Source organism: Podarcis pityusensis (genome assembly GCF_964106645.2).
Source record: "Podarcis pityusensis genome assembly, chromosome: 2".
Classification (NCBI taxonomy): domain Eukaryota; kingdom Metazoa; phylum Chordata; class Lepidosauria; order Squamata; family Lacertidae; genus Podarcis; species Podarcis pityusensis.
The window spans coordinates 50,267,980-50,290,483 of NC_138029.1; the positions used below are offsets into that span (position 1 = coordinate 50,267,980).

The 22,504-nt window shown below is 40.7% G+C and overlaps 1 protein-coding gene and 1 long non-coding RNA gene across 8 annotated transcripts in view; one reads left to right on the forward strand and one right to left on the reverse strand.

Annotated features, from left to right (window-relative positions):
• Window positions 1-22,504, forward strand: part of KCNIP1 (potassium voltage-gated channel interacting protein 1) — a 598,834-nt gene that overhangs the window by 319,699 nt on the left and 256,631 nt on the right. The window lies entirely within an intron of this gene.
• Window positions 7,619-9,690, reverse strand: LOC308471366. Its single transcript, XR_013982921.1, has 2 exons — window positions 8,634-9,690; window positions 7,619-8,535 (listed from the first exon to the last, which is right to left on the reverse strand). It is a non-coding gene; the product is annotated as an uncharacterized lncRNA (long non-coding RNA).

The following is a 22,504-nucleotide window of genomic DNA, read 5'->3' on the forward strand; positions in this document are numbered from 1 at the left end:
TTGTTTAAAGTACCAATATTTTGAATTCTTAGGTAGATTTGACATTCAAAATGTAGTAATAGGGAAATTTGGTGAATATCTGTTGTCCTGTTAGATATGATGTTTTGGTCATTTCCTTGCTTGATCTCATTTTATCTCTTATCTACAATAGTTGGTAATAATAATGTTCAACTCTACCTTGGTTTGCAATTAAGCAGCATCTTCCTTGATGGTATCTTTCTTTTTCTTGTTAGCAAGCTGCAGTGAGAATGAGGTCATGGTCTATTAAAGAGTTTATGCAATTAGATTGTTATGTCAACAAGGGAAAATGGGTTACTTTATATTTTTATTCTTTCAGTAAATTACCATAAAATGATAAAGGGGTGCTAAGCACACAGAGGTGTTTGACATCCAAACAAATCTGATTATAGATTAGTCTTCCTCTTTTTAACACAGAGCCAAAACAGCTAAATATTTTTCACTGATTTTTGATAGGGTTGCAATGGGCAAACATGGTAGGAGAAAATAAATGCGGTGGGGGGGTATCAATCTCTGTTTAAAAAATCATCTCTTTCTTCAAAATGTCAGTTGGGCTACAAAGAAGCTCAGGGTGGCAAACAATGAAGTAGCAAAACAATACATTTTAAAAGTAGTATTATAATGGCTGGGTTATGAAGGCCACAAGTCCCTGTTCTTAATGCCTTAGTGTCCTCTAATAGGCATTGCACACTGAACATCTTGTGGCCGGGGGCAGTCAGATAGATGACTGTATAATGAAATTATGCAAACAGTGGATAAACATAATATTTACGAGTGATTTTGCAAGCTGTGTACATATTTAGGGTCGTATCATAAAGAAGATGGCAAAACTCAGCACACAAAATGACCTAAAAACTGAGCTATCAATAATTGTGCCAATGTGCAAGTGCTGATGAGGCTCATATGACACAGGAATAGAGTGGGCACAAATGCCAGCAATCCACACACATCCACTGCAATTAAAAAACCAAATCTGATTTCCATTGTTATGGCTCACAATTAGAAATTTAAGGAGGGGGGAGGAAAAGTTATTTCTTAAATGTCCTTTGTATAATTTTAGACATAATTCTTTCTGCAGCCTAGATTCCCTTCTCTTATGTGCAGTTGTTCCACCATATTCAAAATGATACAACCCCCTTTATTCATGCCATAATGATATGTTATTCCAATTCATTGCAAATCTTCCATAATCACATGCTGTTAAAAATCTTTGAAAATAACATCACTCTCTGCGGAGAGCATAAATTTAACTGAACTTCTGAATATGTTATATGTTTTTTAGATAAATGCAAATGTGCATAGCTGATTCATTTAAATACTAATTCAAGGACATTTGACAAAATAAAGTTGCATTAAAAATTGAAACACAGAAATCACAAGTCTCTTGCATTTTATTTGGAAAAGCCATGAACAGTTGGAGCAGACACTCATATTGGACAGTGTGTATATAAAAAAATCTGTTTGTAGATATTTGTAGGATCTGTTTGTGAAATCTGTTTGTAGGATGTTATGTGGGAATTCAGCACTATGAAGCTCTGGCCAGTGCAGGAACTGTTGGAAAAACGCCCTGGGGGTGCCTGCAAGCCCCCAGACTCCGAGCGTCCTCCGGTATGCGCAGCTCTGAAAAAGGCATCTCCCTTCTCTTCCAGTGCGCTTCCTAGTGACATATATCATAATGATATATGCACACTAATCTTCTGGCTTAACACAGCAAGAAGAGTGAGACATCGTAGATCTAATCTACTATTTATTTACACACTATGTACAGACAAAAGCATAATGGTGTCCGTTCTCTCCAGCTCTGAGAGAACAAACAGGCACAATCAAAAGTGAAAGTACATTACAGCAAAAGAAATAAGACTGTCTTCCGTTTCCCACACTCTTCTCAGACAGGCATGTGATTTACAACAATCTCATCTCTAGCATCGGAGGAGTGAAATTGCTAACAGGAACTTGTAGCAAATGACACTATAAGGCTTGAGCTCCACCACTATAAAAATATCAGTGTCATGTTATCTCTGTGTCTGAGCAACAATTTGTCAACAACCTGCCTCACTAATATTTCATTCCAATGAAGCCCCAAGGCTGTCTGATGTCAGAGATGGAAAACTCAAAGTGGTAAAATTAATAAATGAATAAATTGACAATTGTTTTCCATTTCCCAGTACTTCACAGTCTGTCACCTAAGGTGAACTTCGTCCTGCCAAATGCATGGGTGGCCTTGTCACAACCTCTGTTATACTGTTTCCCTTGTGATATTTCCCTGCTGTCCCATAAACAAAGATCTCTGGTTTGTGTACATTAGGAATATTAAAAATAAAGCACAAGACCATACAAATAGATCTCAGGGCAGTTCGCACCATAAAAAGACAAGCAAAAACACAAAATACATAATAAAAACAAAAACAAAATAATAACCCCATCGCCCATCCCCTCCCAGAAAACGGATCCAGTTTCTGTTGCAGCTCTTGTTGCTTGATGTGGTTGTTTTTTCCCCACCCTCTTCCTATCCCTTGTGTCTTTTGGGGCCTTCAGCCTTGTTCAAATAGGCTTTGCCTCTTACTTCTACAAAGCAGAATTCAAAGCCTTGCCATAATTTCAAACTGTTCTGTATCTTCTGATTACTCTAACAATGGACTGTGTTTCAAGATTGCTTAGATTCTGATTTTGGTAAATTCAGGCCAGGTCATCTTTAAATGCCATTTGATTCAAGAGCGGGCTCAAGTGGCTGCAAGACACCAACATGTTCATGCAAAATGGTTCATGTTCACAGCAATGAACTGGAAGTAGCTGCATCCATTATCCTTGATCTGCCTTGCTTTCCCCCTGCCTTGCTCTTGCCTCACTCCAGCCAGCCTTATTTGTTCTCAAGAACCTGTTTCCCAACCTGGCAGTAACTTGGTGAGTCAAAGGGTTATTCTTATAACTTGAAGCAGACTTTTACCCTAGGAAAATTGATTGTCTTATGAGGTTTCAGTTAGCTCATCATGAAGACAGCTCTCTGCCAGTTAATAATGTGAATAAATGTATTGAGCTACTACTCCATAATAGATGCAAGTGAAACCATCAGATTTTATTACTTACTTCCTTGGCAAGAAAACTGGATTCCCAAACGCGATTAATATCTTCATAGCAACAAGTAGGATGCATGAAAAATGTTCAGAATTAGACTTCACTGAAGGAATGAATTTAACACGGGCACATTTATTGCACCAGATCATTAGATATGCCACAATAGAAAACTTCACATTGTGTCTGAAAGTCGTTTCGGGGTATTGAAGCCAGAAATCATTCTATTGTGTAATAGTCACTAATAGTCTAATTACCAGCACCTGGTGAATAGTTCGTATCAGATATTTTGGAATAACCTCCCATTTTGATTGAAGAAACCATGCAATCCATTTCTATTGAGGCAATGACGATACCTCCATATTCATTCCAAGGCACTGTGTGAAGGAAGGTTCATTACAAAGCAGAATGCAATCATCCCATTTGAAAAGGCATGTCAGCCTTCCAGAGAGACTGCAGTGCAAAGTGGCAGGCAACTGAATTTGATATTTGACAGCCGTGAAAGAATATTAACAAAGTGATTATTGGGCACTGAAATAGAGATATTCATCTACCTCAATGAAATCTTGAAAATCTGGCTGCTCTTAATCTTAAATGAATTAGGCATCCATTTCTCCTGTTGGCTTTAGAAATCTCAAACAATTGTTCTTTATTTGCTAAACCATGAATAGACCTCAGTGAGAGAGCTGTTTCTCAGCTTTCTCTAGGGTATCGTTAAAAGGTTGTGAGCAGTATCTAAGTCGTTCAGCACAGCTATGGATGGAATACTCTGAAAATCTCAATGTTGAGTTTTATCGACATGGATTTATTTTCTAATATTTTAGTTACATATATCTGGTTATTTTCTGTTGTTTTATTGTTGTGCTCCTGCTTTGGACCAACTGGTGAAGGGTGGGTTTGAAATATTGAAAAGAAGCAAACACACCAATGTATCATGCCTTAACACATCCATGGTAAACACAGGTTACTGTGTGTCAGGTGGAAGCTAACCATGTTATGTATGTGGCCAATGGAAATTCCATACTGTCTTCCCCAGTGGAAAGGGGAATCTTCCCACACATTTGCATCTGAGCATATATGTCAGGAAGCAGAAGATTAGTAAAGTAGCTTACTGTCCTGATCCAGTTACCTCAATCACTAAGAAAAAGCAGCAGTCTGAGTGAGACGCTGGGAGGCAGGTCCAGGAGTGCCTCAGTTGCTTTTGTGCTTCAGTGCAGTAAGAACCCTGAACAGGGACAAGGGTGCTGGGCCGGAATTCAGCAGCAATAGATTCAGGACCACAGACAGTGTTCCTGCAGCTGAGAGCAGCCCAAAGGAAAGAGGATTGATTGTGCAATTTGGCACGGGAGCACTGGATCCCAACGTAAGTAGGTCATATTTCAACATTCTGTTTCGACTTGAACATGCAAGACCAGTGGTGCTGGAATTACTGCATTTGGTGGCAGATATGGCAGGGCACTTGCACCTCTACTCCATACAATAAAAGCCAGCGTTTTTGAGAAATGGAGTCACCTGGCCAGCACACTGTTTTAACTTACCAAGCTAAAAATGTCAGTCTCCAATGGCCTGCCCAAGCTCTGGGGCTATGATTATTTCCCCAAAAGTAACCAGTGCAGCCACAAGTATTAATTAATCCTCAGATAGAACATTCTGACTTAGATTAGTTGAGAATGTTATTTCAACAAGAAATAACACTTCAGAACTTCAGTTCTGAATTGAATACAAAAGTAAATGTCAAGACAATCCTTGCAGGCCGAGATAATGCATTCTCAAATCATATCAAGCAGGAGGGGGGGAAACAGCATGCTACTTACTGTTTTGTTTCATTTCTAAATATCAGACACAGTAATATTTTTTAAGATAAAGGTTATAGAATAAAATTATTACTTTGTTGTTACATGTCTCCTGTTGATTACTTCAGCCAAAACCAGGCATATTGCATGCCCACATGGAAATGGAATGAAGAGATTCCCACCTCTTAATTTCTTAACCAGTAATTGCCATTCTTACTGTTCAAATGATCCTTAACACATGTGCACATTAAAAAATTGTTAAAGAAAAATATATATTTAAAATCCGGTATAATTATTATATATGCAAACACCACAGTAATAAATTCTTAGTAAGCCAAATCCTGTACAGTACAACCTCTACTTGCAATCATAATCCATTCTGGAGGCCCGTCCACTGGGCGAAACCAGACGCTAGTGGAGGTGCCGTTGTGCGTGTGTGCATTCGGCAGCAGCATGCTTCTGCACATGCGTAGAGTCGACCGCCGCTTGTGCGCATGGGCAGATGGCAGAAGCCACTTCCATGCATGCGCAAATCGTGGCAAACCCGGTGTTTACTTCCAGGTTTGCCGTGGTTGCAACTTAGAACGTCCGCGAGAAGAGGTGGATGTAAGTCAAGGTTCCACTGTATTGTATATTTCAACGTTAGGTGAACAAGTTTTGACACAAAGGTCTTCATCAGCAGCTCAATATAACATAAGCATAGTGAAAGCTATAAAGAATATAAATATTTTAAGGTCAGCACTTCTAGAATAAAAAATAATTCATATATTGAAAAGGCAACATACTAATACTGATCAATATGCTTTGACTCATAGATATAAAACTTTAGAAGAGGAAGGCAAAATGATTACTCCAAATCTCCATTATAAATAACTGTGCTATATATGCTGACAGTTTTTGATAACCATTAATTAAAATTACTATAACATCTACCAGAAGTCACTTGTGCTTTTTTGCCTCCAGGTGTGGACAAACTTAGCCGACACTTAATTAATTAATTAGCAACAACAACAATTTTGTTATTTATACCCACTCATCTGACTGGGTTTCCCCAGCCACTCTGGGCGGCTTACATAAATTGATATTGTTGCAGGAAAAATCTGAGGGCTCCCTTGGACAAAAATAAAACACCAACCAGAGCAAATTGAAGCAAATCAGCAGCCTGTAGGCCTGGTCTTTATTGAAGAAAGACTGTCGCGACAGGGTGCTCCCCTCACTCGCAGGTGAGAGGAAGGACCCAGAAAAATGGTGTGCCAGGTCTTATAAAAACTTTTGAAATTCCCCTCCTCTAGATCAAGCCCACCCCCAGAAACATCATGCATACATTACAGACAGGAGGGGTTGAGGGTGGAGTTGTGGTGGTAACATCATGCATACATTACAGAAAGGAGGGGTTGAGGGAGGAGTTGGTGGTAACCTGAGTGTCTTGTCACCTGGCTGGTTCCTCCCTTCCCCCCTACCCCTCGAGTCACTTCCAGGAGACAAAAGGGAGTTTGCAGTTTCCTGCCCCCTGAGGGAAGATCTGATCATTGTCCTTTGTTTCAGTCCATGCTGAATCCACTCCCATATGCAGGTTCTTTGTGATTTTGATTGTCTTCTGTCTGGGATCATCTGGGCAGGGCTCCTGCAGATGTGCTGAGACAGTGAAGGGATTTTGGCTGACCAGGGTCAAACCCCCCTCCCCTTTTCTTAGTTCTTGTCATATGGAGTAAAATAAAAATGGAACAGTGCAAATCCAATGTATGGTTGATTTTCTATGAATTTATAACAGAAATGTGGCGTATGTAGTGTGTGAGTGTGTGTGTGTATGAAGTTTGTACAAGCAGAATGATTGGGGTGGGGGGGTTCCTGCTACAGTTCCCCCCTTCGGAGATAAGATTGCAAAGGTGGCTACTTTGCAATCCTTTTCTCCGCACAATTTAAGGTGGTAAATATTAACCTGCTATTCTCCGTGTGTCCATGTGAACTTGAAAGGGACTTGGATGTCATGCTTCTTAAGGATATTTGCATAGAAATATAATGGTGTAACAGTGCACATAGTTAGACATAGGATATCATGCAAAATTAATATTTTGTTGCTCAGTTACTTGTGGCATTCTAGTACCTTGGAAGAGATATTTTCTCAATAGTGGCGTATGCTTTACATTTAGCAGGAAGGTCCACTAATGACTGAAAAATGCAGTTCGCTTTGTCCCCCGCCATTTTTGTGTTCTCAGGTGTCAAGGTAGCTCTTCTATGGTCTCACACTGGCATGGTGTCACAGCAGTGGCAATCCCTGGTGAATCCACTTAGGGCTTTCATATTAACCATGTTGTATGGCACCCACCATAGCTGGCACAGGTTTGGGCACGTCATGAGAGAAGTGTCTTTGCCTTGGCCGCTCTATGGGATTATTATTATAGGCTCTGGTCTTGCAGTCATGGGAAGTTGCTCACTTGCACTTTAAGGACCAAAAGCTAATTGCAGCCTGGATACACTTGCCCAATTCAAACTGAGTCCAATTTGAATTTATCTTGCCCCATGGTTCCCAACTTCTCAAACCAATCTGTTAAAACAAAACCATTCTTAGAGGGCATTTGTCCAAATAAGTCAATTTAACTCTATAAGGGATTATTCCTGCTAAACCAAAGCATATCCACCTTCATGTATCTTAGAAGCTTCTCCTTAGTAAAGCGAGTTTTAGCACATTTTTAAAATGGGTAGGGAAGGTTGGCATAGTGCCAGGTGGAACAACGAAATATGGTTATAAATTTATCTAATTCTAAACATTGGACTACATAATAGCCTGGTCTCTTAAAAGGCATAAAATGTATGAGAATCCTCCACTGGGTTGTAAGGAATAAGACATTAAACATAAAAACAATTATACAGAAAAATAGCCCCCAAAATAGCCCCCCCCCTTTTAGAACGCATAAAATGTATGAGAATCTTCCACTGGGGTGTAAGGAATAAGACGTTAAACATAAAAACAATTACACACACAAATAGCCCCCCCCCCTTTGTGGAAATAACACACTGTCAGACACATTTCAACATTCCTACGTAATAACACATAATACAAAACAAACTAATTAAATATCAGTTGCATATCTTGAGATAATTGTGATCTTCTCAATCCTGAAGCACAGTCTTTAAGGTTCAAAAATGAGAAAATGTCCTTGCAATTCAACTCCACCCCCCTTTGTCAGCCCCACTCCCCCGTCAGTTTATATCCTTTGGTGTCTGTTGGTGTCTGTTGTTGGTGCAGCCGGTGGCTTTTTCATCATAGGTCTGTAGCAACACATCTGTAGAAGTGACATCCTGTAAGGGGCAGGGGTTTGGAGACTTAAAAGACAAGAGTTAGGAAAAGAAGGGGCAAAAGGCCCCTCCCCAAGATAATCTCCTTGAGTTATCAGCTGCAAATAATAAAATCTTAGCATGTTAAGCATTTTACTCATTTTAATATTATTATCACATTTCCATATAATTACTGTTATTATCTGCTAAGTTCGTTTGCTTTCCTTCACTTTGGAGAGAAAGAGAACTGAAAAAAATACAAGGTTAAAATAATGAAACACACACACACACAATGACTTATGAGGAACGAAAAATAAATAAATGCTAAGACACACAATTTTAAGTAATCTGAAGTAACAATGAAAATAAAAGAGTGTTTCTTGATGTGACAACATCGGCTAGAATGTTAATAGCAAAATGCTGGGAAATGACTTAATACCAAGAAAAATGAATGGCAATTTAAAATTGTGCAAGTACCTTGAACTAGCCAAAATGACAGAATTAATAAGAGATGCTCAGGCAAAGGTAAACAAGTACCATTTCACAAACAATGTTTGGTTGTGCTTCGATTAACTTCATAGACATCATGGAAAAACAGATTAAATACATGAAAACAGATTATTTGTAACTTTAAAAGTGTCAAAGCCACAAAGAGATGGAGGTCACTAATATAGCAGGGATTCAGACTTGTTTCACAGATCAGAAAGAAAGTTGCTGTGGGAGAAAAAAATGGACAAACACTTTGTTATTGGGGTTCACATATCCTGTTAAAAGGGAAAATTATTTCATGTGAGAAGCCTGTCAGAAAATGCTGTTCCTAAGATGCACACAAACAAAGTCTGTGATTTAAATTCCATTGAGGGGGGGAATGCTTTGATATTTACCTGTGAAAAGAATTTTGGCATGTTAAGATTTGGAACCTGGAAAGCTCTTGACTTTTGATGGGCTAGTTTTTTTTTTTTTTTTGACCCTTTTGTCTTACGTAGCCCCTGGAGCAAAGACACATTGAGGGTGATTTCCCTCAATGGTTCTAAGTTTTTTTACATAAGGAAATTTGAATAAGTTCCTCCCTGCAGCCCAGGTCTTGTGGAAACCTCCTCTCTACACCCTACAGTTCCCCCCTTTCCTCTCTCTCTCTCTCTCTCTCTCTTTTTTGACTGATCTAGCCTCTGTGTATGTGCAGAGTTCATGTCTAAGCAAACCTTTTATACTATTGAAAATGTTGCACCTTTGGCTAAATTAGAATTTGAATAAGGGAAGGAAAGGGTAAGGAGTAGATTTTAAAAATAGGGTTAGGTTTTAAAACAAAAGGAGAAACTCAGCAATTCAAGTATTCACCAAAGCTAGCAATTGCAGCCCAAGCAAAGGACTGCTTCCTTTATGTACAGGAAAGGGCTAATATCCCTCTGGCTATTCGCAGAACAATGCCACGCCCTTATATATGGGGAAAATGGCCAGAGAGTCACAAATCATAGGATATTATTATTATTATTATTATTATTATTATTATTATTATTATAAATATTCTCAGTCATTTCAGCCTCACCATTTGCAGACAAAAAAATTTTTTTCTCTGCCCTTTATTTACAGGATTGGTCAAGGCCCCCATATGTATTTGTATGTGCTTAAACTTTGAATCGACTCTGAAGTCTGATCCCCCCCCCAATGATAAACAGTGTAATCACTCAAATGTTTGATATTACCCGTTGTGCTTCAAAACATCACAGCTTCACCTCTCACCTTTTAAAACTAAAGAGCAAAGCTAGGCTGATTTTCAACTCCATCAGCACACCAGAATTTAGGAATTACCCTCCAATGCTTGCAGACACATGTTCCTTCCACACAGCCACAAATTGGGAGAGTTGAAAGAGACCTTGGGGTCATCTAGTCCAACCCTCCAAAATATAGAGTTCACAGCAAGATTTCACAGCAGGATTTGTACTATCAAAGAGACATACACATTTAAGTACAGATTTTCAACTGGGAAAGGAAACATCTATGCTCCTATCATGTACTAAGGAAGAGGAAAATAAAAGTACCCAACTTTACACAGAACCCTTTTTGCAGATCTTGAGATAGTGTGAGTGAGTTTGCTTCCTTAGACTAAAGAATGCAAGTTCTTAGAGAAATTATCTTTAAAGGAAGATTGAAGTGAACATTTTTCCTAAGATAGGGAGAGGATCTCTTATAAAGCAAAGTTAATTCAATTGATATAACCACTCACAAATAATTAAAACAGCCATAGATTTGATTTAAAAGGAATACAAGAGTGAACAATTTTTCCTGAACTTGCAGGGGAATAGTAAGCCCCCCCTTGCAGTTTCCTTTAAAGGAAGCTTACTCAGGAGTAAATGCACTTGGCACAGAAGTAAGAAGGAGAAGAAAGAGAGAGAGGGGAAAAACCTGAAAGAGACAGAATGAAACAGGGGGGGGCATCTTCTAAGAAAGAAGCCAGGAAGTCTTATAGAGACTGATATTTGGACTGGACTCATAGAATTTTGCTGGCCATGGAAGCCTCTACATTTAATAACAATTTTCTTAGAAAGAACACCACACTTTCATAGGCATGTGCTTAATGAAATACATACACTGCATTTTAGCTTGAGAGAGCAGTTGGCTCAACTAGGCTTTTGCAGCAGAAACATTAGTTGTTGTTTTTTTTCACAGTACATTTCAAAATACTGGAACAAAAGACTGGAAAACGGATGTAGACTCACAAACTCAAAAGTTACAAGAAAACATCATTTACCACTAGACTTAAAATCACCCTCCTCTCTTAAATTAGAGGAAGGAGGTGGGGTAATCCCCCTTTCAGAACACAGGTAGCATGTATACAGGATTTTACCACATGGGAGGAAAACTCTCTTTTAGAGCTTTTCTCAAATAATAAACATTTGCACACTTCATTCTCCATTTTGTTTTGTTTAAGATTGGCAAGGCCCAACATGGCTTCCTTAGTTTTTAAAAATTTTGAAGCAAGTTTGCAATTTAAAACTATGTGCATTTTAAGAACAGTCTGTGGATGCCGAGGCCAATGTAAATACAAACCCTTGAAATATTTCTAAATCTTTGAGTACATCTCTTATTCATTTATTATTATTATTTTTAATAACTAAGATCTCTATAATGCGTGGGCTCTCAGGCTGGGCTGTTATTATATCTACTGCCTTCTGAGCACCATTAAGTTTACGGTTTCATGTTCTAGCTTTAGGTTATAGTTTAACAACACAAATTTGATGTTTTCAGCTCTCCCTAAGGGTTCACACCCTGATTTTGTTGAAGGATCCCTGAGGTGGCTGCTGTGCCCTGGGTTCCAGGTGGTGAGCCTAAGCCACCCACTAAAAGTTACAACGGTCTCATACTTTGTACTTGAAAGACCATTTTTCCCCTTTATTTTTATTTTTTTTTTTCCAATTGGAGATGACAAGCTGGAGGGGCATATTAGAATCCTCTCTGGGGCAAAAAGGCTTCATGGAAGCTTTGTTGCCAGGAGGAGTCCAGCTAGGGTGTTTTAGTGAGCTCCCATTCTCTCATATGTCATTATTGGGCTTTTTTCGTTAACGACGTACACTAAAGACAGAAAGAGTGGAAACACACACACAAGGGAGGAGGGGCAATGGGAAAGAAAGGGGGGACAGATAAAAGATCCTTTCAGTACTCAAAGTTCCCTTGACTAACACAATTCCTACTTATCTATAAACCACGAATTAATTTCTGGAGATCTCAAACCTGAACCTGAAACTCAAAACCACGGGTCCCTCTGCCCGAAAACTCAAACCACGGGTCTCTCTGCCCGGAATTCCTTTACCTCAGCGCTGTTTACAAGACTAAACCCCCTCTACCACCCACAACAGCCTCCTGCCTAGCCTTTGAGACTAAGTTCGGAATCCCCTACTGAACGCCTGCGCAATGCAGTGCCAGATCGGGGTCCAAGAAAACAACCAAGGTTTGAAAGGAAGCAAATGACCTTGTGTTAAAATACTTTTGAAAAGATGCCACCGGACGACTCCGAGGGAAGACATCAGAGAAACAGTAAAAGAGCCACGCTTTCCCGGACTCAATTCCAAGACGGAAAACGGGGGAGAAAAGGGATAGGTAGATTAAGGCGTACCCGGACGACTCCGAGGGGTAGCGCCGGAAAACAGTAAAGTTCCACAATTTCCCCGGCTGCACTCCGCGTAAGAAATTGAGGGGAGAGAAGAGAAAGGCTTCGGCGTACCCAGACGACTCCGAGAGGTAAGCGCCAGACAGTAAAGCTCCGCGATTTCCCTGGCCACTTTCCGAAAGGGGAGAATCGGGGTAGAAAAGGACAGAATTTAAACGTACCCGGGCGACTCCGAGGGGTAACGTCAGAAATGAAAGAAGGAAAGTCTGGCTGTCGTGAAGATGTTCCTTTTCCACCCCCCTCCCAATGTATTTACTTCAAACCATACTCACGTTCGAAGATGTCCCCTGCGGATTTCAGGATCCTTTCCCCTTAGCCGGCTTGACCTCGCCTTTGCTTCCCCTGGTTGGGCTTTTGGTGACGATTGATTACCGCCCGCAAAGAGGAGGCAGGGAGAGGAAGAAGGATCCCTGGGCTAAGGTTGCCCAGTGGCGCCTGATCCCCTCTATCTCCCTCCTCACCTCTGCAGGAGAACCAAGTGTCCCTTCGTGGTCGCCAACTGTTGCAGGAAAAATCTGAGGGCTCCCTTGGACAAAAATAAAACACCAACCAGAGCAAATTGAAGCAAATCAGCAGCCTGTAGGCCTGGTCTTTATTGAAGAAAGACTGTCGCGACAGGGTGCTCCCCTCACTCGCAGGTGAGAGGAAGGACCCAGAAAAATGGTGTGCCAGGTCTTATAAAAACTTTTGAAATTCCCCTCCTCTAGATCAAGCCCACCCCCAGAAACATCATGCATACATTACAGACAGGAGGGGTTGAGGGTGGAGTTGTGGTGGTAACATCATGCATACATTACAGAAAGGAGGGGTTGAGGGAGGAGTTGGTGGTAACCTGAGTGTCTTGTCACCTGGCTGGTTCCTCCCTTCCCCCCTACCCCTCGAGTCACTTCCAGGAGACAAAAGGGAGTTTGCAGTTTCCTGCCCCCTGAGGGAAGATCTGATCATTGTCCTTTGTTTCAGTCCATGCTGAATCCACTCCCATATGCAGGTTCTTTGTGATTTTGATTGTCTTCTGTCTGGGATCATCTGGGCAGGGCTCCTGCAGATGTGCTGAGACAGTGAAGGGATTTTGGCTGACCAGGGTCAAACCCCCCTCCCCTTTTCTTAGTTCTTGTCATATGGAGTAAAATAAAAATGGAACAGTGCAAATCCAATGTATGGTTGATTTTCTATGAATTTATAACAGAAATGTGGCGTATGTAGTGTGTGAGTGTGTGTGTGTATGAAGTTTGTACAAGCAGAATGATTGGGGTGGGGGGGTTCCTGCTACAATATCCTAACTTTCTTCCTAAGGAAGCCAAGGGTGGCAAATACTTCAGTAATAAAAATACATTCAAAAATAAAAATATTTTAAAATATTTTAAAACTGTTAAGAAACCCTAAAGCAGTAAAACACCTGAAGCAAATTTAGGAACAAATTATAATAAAAAAAGTGTCTGGATAGTCTTGCTGATACAGACGTTTTCAGCACTTTTGCTCTAGTGTAGTTTGCAGACTGAAGCAGTTGTAGTGAATGTAGATCAAAGAAAGCAAACTCATCCTATGTTGCCAGACAAAGCAAGGTGCTAACTCTCATATGGCTCCTTTGCTTATTAGCTAATCCCCTCAGGGAAGCACTCTTCAGGCAGTCTCTCTCCCCCGCCCCCCAGTAGAACTAGCAAAACAGGAAGGAATTCTCTAAATGAAATGGAATGAGATGTGATGAATTCACAGAAATGTTTCAGCTGAAATAGACACTCTGCTTCCCACAGCCGTACTTGCAGTCTTACTGTACCTGCCTTTATGTTCACAGGTTCTCATTTTTACTTTTCTTCTAGGGTGCTTCTAGATGAGAGGCTTAGTGCTCATATTTTGCTGCTTTTATTGCTATCGGGTTTTTAATTATCCTTCTACACTGCCTGACCGATTTCCACTTATTTTTGTTCAAACTGTCTGTGAGAGCCAGAACATGTGCAAGATTTGAGCTGTAGCCTTTCTCATCCGCTCAGAAAACTCTCTCTGGACCCACTTTTATATACAAAAAAGTGCATGTTTTAAGAGATGGGAGAACGGAGGGATGTTTGACACCTTGGCTTACCTCATCAGAAAACTCACACAAAAGTTGCACTTCCTGAAGCTGAAAATACATCCCCAGAAATGGTAGTAAATGGTAGTAAAATTTGCACTCAAATTCTGGGACTGTCTATTACATTGTCTGAAAGCTTAAAAGAGAGAGAGAGGATAAAAATTAAGAAACAATAAACTGTTGCCTGGAAGCACCTCTAGTGATCCCAATATTAATGAGATTGTAGAAACAGTGCAGCACAAATTACACCTTTGTATTCCAGTTGAAACACCCCTTCGCATATTTAAGAATATAAAAAGAGCTCTGGCTAATGCCCCATCTAGACTAGCATCCTGTTCTCTCAGTGGCCAACCAGATCCCGGTGGGAAACTCACAAGCAGCATCTGCGCACTCTCCCTTCCTTGCAGTTTCCATTACTGCCTCCAACTGTAGAGGTAGAGGACAACCATTATGCTAGCAGCCATTGAAAGCCTTCTCCATGAATTTATCTAGTCCTTTTTAAAAAGCCATTTCAATGGATGGCTTTTAAAGCCATGTAATACTTCTTTTATCTACTACAGAATTAACAAATTCCTTTAACTCAGCAGTTAATACATATGGTGCAATAGGTGGAAGGAAAACCGTCTGTGGTTTTATTAAATAAGCCCTTATAGGTACTGAACCAAATGTGAGTAGTACTGAATAGGAACCTGAAATCATCTCATCAATAATTTTTGCAAAAATCAGACACATTATTGTAATCTCTCCAAAGTTCTAACTTTTGAGAATATGGCAATTTTTTTCTATATGTGTCTTGTATTAAATCTGTCATAAGCAAAATAAATAAACAAATAATTGAGAACATTTTGGTTTCCTAAAGTCATCAGTATTAATATTAGGACCTTTCATTCTTCATTACTACAACTGCTGCTCCAAAAATGTATTATGCAATTACCATAACAGATCTCAAATGTATTGGAATCATTAAATGACATCAGTTATTTAATATGCAAATATTTGAGAGAAATTTGGAAGAGTTGCACAGTAACCTTGTACTAGGCACAGTTGTTTTCTCTTTTTACTCCTTGATAAACCTAGTGTTTTCAGAAGTTAATCACATTTGAAAAAAGTAACTAGACACAAGCTGCTATTTCCTAACCTGCAATCAGTGTTCCTGCTTCCTTACACAATGGAGTCAGATTTGGCAGTATTCATTTTCAGATAGCTTTTAAATAAATAACAAATAGGAGGTTGTCAAATTAGTGCATTATATGGATTTTGTGTTTGGAAGATAACAGAATTTGCAGAAAGTATATATGCAACCCCATAAACAATATACACAAAAGATTGTATCCAACTGCATCCTCCTGCTCATGGAAGGCTCTTCATTCCAGGATACTGAATGGAACTGGGGATGTATTTTAATTCCCTGTCTCTTCAGGTGCTCTCTGAACCCCTCCACCCAAAAAACCCCCTATGGAAACAGCATGAGGCTGCAAGAAAAAGGGGGAATATGCTAAAATCCCCTTTCTCCCCCTCCCTTTCCATTCATGGGAACCTCTGCTGGGGTAAAGAGCATTCCATGGGTGGACAGACAGGAAACTGTTAGGTTAAGCAGATAGTGGCATCAGCATTATGCTATTCAGTTATGAGAAAACTGTGAGAACCTCCAAGCATCATAATAAGTTCTCTCTCTCCCACGCCCCACCAAAAAAACATGAACCTGGCTAAAATTGGGTGAGTGGTATATGATTAAAAATCCATACAAGTCTTTAAGTGATTCTGTGTGCTGAGGGCTACTTTAGGGACAGCCTACTTCTTAGATTGCTATCCTATTATATTTACCAATACAGGAAGGAGATCCCCAAAGCAGTTTAGCTATTTTAGGTATAGCCAGACATTTCTAATTAATTAAGGTACGGTAGTTGCCCAATGTACTACATTCTCATATTTTAGATAACATTTTACTTACTTATTTCTAGCTTTTATTTCTAACTTTCCCTTAAAAAGTATGATACCCAGCATTAATCATAGTCAGCATAGACACACTGAAATAAATGGCATTTAAAACTTTCCATTAATTTCAATGTGTCTGCTTTCAGTGTGACTTAGCTTACTGCCATCCATAATCAGAAACTGGATAATTAATAAATATTTCATAAAATAACAGTTGAAAACAACACCACTTAAATAAATAAAATGTAACAATCATGAAGTTGGAAGCATGTAACATAATGGTAAGCTTCTGGTCAGAAGTTTATCATTAGCAAGAGCCTAATCACAAATTTTGACTTGGCCTCTTTTTCTGAAAATTCCATAATGCTTTGCTGTAAGTGTGGAAGAAGAGATCATGCCTCGTGACCATGAATGGGTTCTTATGCTCCCCTGGAAACTTGACCTCAATGCTCTTGAATAGAAAATTGTGAGACTGAGTTTTCTGATGGAACAAGAAATAAGATATAAAAGTGCTAAATAAAACAGAAAAGGACTTTCATACCATAGCTACAAAAAAATTGTTAGAAAAAGAACTGGAGGAGTTGGCTATTTGAGGGCAACTCTTGTCAGGGAGTGTCTCAGAAAAAACTTAAGCATTTGTGGGTACTGTGTGCGCATCCTCTTGAATAAATCCCCATGGGTTCTATCATTCACTTTTTAAAAATTAGGTGGTGGTGGTGAGGGGTTTATTTAATCATTTGTCCTTTAACTTAGAATAACAGATGGAAAATGGTGTTGGGAGAAAACTGACACTTTTCACAGATACATCAGAGTATAGAATTCACACATGGTAGGTGCAGAAGTGAGCCTTATTCTCACATGTCCTCCCACACCATGTGTTGAACTTTCAGCATGAAGTAGATGTTACTGTCCTGATCACACCCAGCCCAAGGAGGACAAAGGGCTGGCAGTTTAATTCCTTATTGACAAAGCACAAAATTACAGCAGCTTTGGAGATGCACTAAACACACACACATGAGATTCTGGTGCCCCTCTCCAGGCTTATGCTGCAAGCTTCCTAGCCCTGTGGAGTAGTGGGGAAGGGGATGGAGGGAATTCTGCCACCCCCTCCCTTCAGGCACTGTCTCTCCCTCCGCTCCTAGCGCATCCTGTCCTCCCTTTCCCATCTCCAATTGCTCAGACCCCACCCCATTCTCCAGCTCTGGGTCCTGCCTTGCAGGAGGCACAACACCCCATAAAATGCTACCTCCTTCCCCTAGACCAGGCTCTGCCCTCACTACCTCTTCCACGCCACAGAGCCCTGCCAGTCTACAGCTGAGGGGGAGGCAGTGGACAGATGCCAGCCCTGTGCTGCTCAAAAAAGCTTGCATACAGTCTGCCTGTGGCCCACTGCCTCCCCTTCAGCCTCTCTACAGCTGATGGGGAGGTGGCGGGCAGATGCAAGTCCCATGCTGCCATTTCAAGCAGTGCAGAGCTTGCAGGCGCCTGAGCCACTGTGTCACTCCCAGGAGAGAAGTGTGGCTCAGGCACGCAGCAGTGCCCCCTGCCCTCCCCCTTGCTATGCCTCTGAGTCCTGCTGGCCTCATGAGCCAGAAAGCTGTCTGTGGACAAACACCAGCTCCCTTGGCCTGAAGCGAAATGAGCGCTGCACCCCGTAGTCAAGTTTGACTGGCCTTAACCGTCCAGGGGTCGTTTACCTTTCCCTTTGCTATGCTGTGGTCATATTTGAGCCAGCACTCTAGATTCACATAAGTAAAGGTTTAGCAAATTTAAAAGCTGTTTGGCAATCATTTAATATGAAGGAGGCTTTAACCAGATAACTCAGCATTGACTGACTGAGTGTAGCTGTCCTTTTTTTAGACAAGTTGTTTTAGCAACCAGAGTTGCATTATCTGCATAGGCTTTGTTCTGGATGAATGAAGATCATTTCAAGAATTCTAATTGTTTGCCTAGATATTGAGCAGAGGAGATTTGAAATATTAGTTGCTTTTCTTCACAGTAAGTTAATTGTTAGAAGAAGAAGAAAACCAACAAAAAACAAAACAAAGCCATTGATCAGTGTATGTGTGAGAGAAACTCTGAGCCTTTAGGGAAGGCATAATTTATTACAATAAACGAATTCAATTGTAGAAATTAATCAGTGTCATAGCTGGTGGGAAATACCGTACATTGTACACTGTCCCATATAATCTAGTGCATGCCAGGGTAGGATTTTGGTGTGAGTTTGAAAAATGGGATTGCCTTATTGGATGAAGAACTGATGGTTGGATGCCATAGTAGCAAACATACAGTGTTGTTTAAATGGCTGTCTATGTTTGGGATTTAGGGATTTATATTGTAACGGTTAGGGACGCGGGTGGCACTGTGGGTAAAACCTCAGTGCCTAGGCCTTGCCGATCGTCAGGTCGGCGGTTCGAATCCCCGCGGCGGGGTGCGCTCCCGTTGCTCGGTCCCAGCGCCTGCCAACCTAGCAGTTCAAAAGCACCCCCCGGGTGCAAGTAGATAAATAGGGACCGCTTACCAGCGGGAAGGTCAACGGCGTTTCCGTGTGCTGCGCTGGCTCGCCAGATGCAGCTTGTCACGCTGGCCACGTGACCTGGAAGTGTCTGCAGACAGCGCTGGCCCCCGGCGCACAACCCTAGAGTCGGACACGACTGGCCCGTACGGGCAGGGGTACCTTTACCTTACCTTTTTATTGTAACGGTTATTGGTTACAAACAATACAAAGCTGACTGACTCTATGGCTGTATACAGTATTGATGTGCAATTATAAAACTAGAACAACGTGCATGACAGAGCATAATATGTCATGATTCTGGAAACTAAAGCAATGCCTTTCAGCCCTTCCTATTAAGTTTGCCTCATTTCTACAAGAAAAACCACTCCTTCCTTTTATAGAGTAACTAAATCCCAGCAAACTTCATTCCACTACAGCTCTTCCCCTTTGTCTCCTCAGTTTTAAATAATCTTTGTGGGCCCATGTGCAGTGTGCCCTGGGAGCCCAGAAGAAGTAGTAATTTAGGAGCAACAAAACAACATGGCAAACTCCTGGAATTAAACTGACCACAACTTTATTGATTACAGATGACAGTAGGCTTTGGCATAGGCATTGGGTATGTATCCTGAATAATCCAACCCAACTGCTGGATGATTATTCAGAAGAGTTGGTCCTGGGTTAAGCGTCAAGATGCAGCTCAACTAAAGTGACCCTCTCCAGGCCTGTATGGCCTGTCAGCCCCCACCTGGCTCTTCAGACAGAATATTCAACCCAGACCCCTTTACTAGGGTACCCTGAGATTTTTACATGCCCAAGGGGAGAGGCTCTCTCACTGGTTGGGTTAGGCTAAGGATCCAACCTACTGCCTTTTTTTCTGCCATAGTTGTGACAGTTGCTATGAGGGAGGCAAACCCCCCAAAATGGGCCTAATACGTCTACAGGCAGTTTCCTGTTTGGTCCCGAATACGGCAACTGACTGGACTCCACAGCTGGGTCATACACATGCAGAGCCGAATTTAAAGGGAGGGAGGGTAGGTAGGTGGGACAATTTATTGCCTACTGTGGCCTGGCTCAAATTGCAGCTGGCTTAAATGCAGCAGCAGGGACTGGAGTGAAGACTGTGTTCACCCTGTCTGCCAGTGAAGCTCATAAATGAATGAACAATGCCATCTTAATGTTTTTCTCTCACACTATTGCCACCCCCTTACTAACAATTAATACCACATTGGGACAATATATGGGATAAGGAACGTACCCTAAATTGGTATACATTTATACTTAAGAGTATATCCAGACTGTCGCTATCTTCAGGTGGGATTCAACCACATTGCAGCAAGTTCAGGTTAGATGAATGGGAGGGCTTGGGCAGTAAACCCACTTCCCCAAAAGTCTGGACATATTTTAGATGAGGAAAGCAAAAGGACAATGCAGTGGAAAGTATGGGATAACGCTTGCTTTGACACTGCATTCTCTAGGCTCCTTGCAAACAAATCAGAGTGAATGTTCATCAAATTGTCTCATATCATCTGATCTTCCTGCAAACAAATCAGGGTGAATGCTCAGTAAGCAGGTCGTCTGGAAGCACCTTTGGAAAAGGTATCTGTTGAAACATTTCTGTTTGCGCTTTGGGTTGTCTGAGAGATACTCTCTTCAATTAGCTTTTTATCTGCATTCGCACTTGAGAGATAGTTCAGAAACAGTCATATTCTTTGCCTTTGAAATGCTTTTCCCCACCCAAGTTTCATTTAACTCATGGCAATATCCTGTCATGCCATTGTGCATGGCATGACATTTGATCTGTTGTGGAATAAAAGATCACCATCAGGATTACCCTGGAGGCTCCTATTGTACACTTATTAGATAAAGTGCAGGGTGGGGGGGAATGAATTTGAAATGAAGACACTTGGCTCTCTATGCTTTAGGTGCAAATAGTATGAAGCTCCAATATTTATACAGTTTCTTTCACAGACAGTTCAGTAAATATGACCTTATTTTTTTCTGAGAGATTTGTCAGAAGCAATAAATAATTTGAATAGTGTCTTCATCAGCTTTTCACAACCCAGAATTCATGACATCTACATATTCATAGCATTTTGAAATGAATTCAGTTCCTCATGCATGTAAAGTTAATTGTGTCAAATGAGCCTTGTAAAGCATCATAAATTCTGGTGGATAGCATAATTCAAAAATATCAGAACTATATTTTTAGTGCCGCATTTGCCCTAAAACCTGGTCACCTTAAGGTTTAGTCTATTTGAGAAGTCTCTTTGTCTTAATAGAATATTATAACACCCCTTTCTGTTTGTCATACAACAAAACAAAGTTTCCCTAAATGGTATAATTTGGACATCTTTCATAGAATTCTGATTATGAATGGCTGCATTATATTTGTTTAAAGGTTTTGTTCTCTGGCTTACAATAATTTGGCTTGCATGTAATGTTAGGCCAGACCATGGCTTAACATGAGCAAGCAAATGGGGAAGCTCCTAGAGAAGAGGTTACAGACCCTTGCTCTTTCTCTGGTCATTCTGCTGCTGCACTAAGCTGAATCAAGCCATGGTTTGGTTTAATGTGTTATCCTAACCTAGGCCAATAGTTTAGTTGTCTCCAGAGAAACCATGAGCTGTAACCAAAGTTTGTCCTAACCATAGCTTAGCTCAGTGCCATTCATCAGCAGATTGACAGGAGCCAGGAGCAAAGCAGCCACAATATCTTCTCCAGGAGCCTGCATGTTTGCTTTTAATGCTAAGTCATAGTTACATGTAAGCAGGACCATTGTATCAAACATGCAATTATATCAAGTGGTTTGGTGAAAATCACATGTGTAGTTATGAAGCTTCCTCCCACCCCGAATTATAAATAAAGTCATTGGCTGGCAAGTATTGCCCAGCTTTCATCGAGTTCTGCATATAACAATAAACAAACAGCTGATGATAAAGTCAGTGACACTAACACAATAATTCAACACCCACCATAGACCTGGGCAAAGAGGTAGGCCTTTTAGTGATATTGAAAGGTATACAATGTTGGCAGCAGACATACCACACCGAGTGTATGTGTGTCATTCCACTTTGGGAGGGTCTGCTACCCAATCCTGTCTACTGTGCTTCAGTCAAGGCTTCTGTTTTCAGTAGAGACACTTGAAAATAAGGGATAGACTAATTCCCTCAAGTATGCCTTTTTTGAATGTCCACTGTGAAGCTATGAATTTACATTTTTTTTGGCATGTTCTGCTCAGTAATATTAATAGCAGAGATTACTTCTGCAACAGCAAATTAGATAAGGAAGGAGCCTCCTTTGCTCACTGCCTGCCACAGAATTAGCTTTATCTTTAATATTAATTTGATTGAAGAGAGGCCGTTATAATCCCTGCTGTGCTCAGTTATTTAACAGTATTTGAGGGGCAAAGTGGAGAAATGAGGATTTGGCAACCAATAGTACTATGGTTTTTATTTTTATTTTTAAAAGTCCCAAGCCATCTAAAGATTCAAGCAAACAGAACTGTGGATTTGTTATTGTTTTCTGGACTATTAAGTGCCTGTTCATGAGTATGTTGGGAACAGAAGTGTCAGCCCAGGATGCTCTCAGGTCCCTCTGTTATAGCAGTTTACTGAGGATAGGAATGCTGCCACTCACTCATTGCTTTGGAGCAGATTTGCATGGTCTGGGGGAAGGACTCCAGAGTT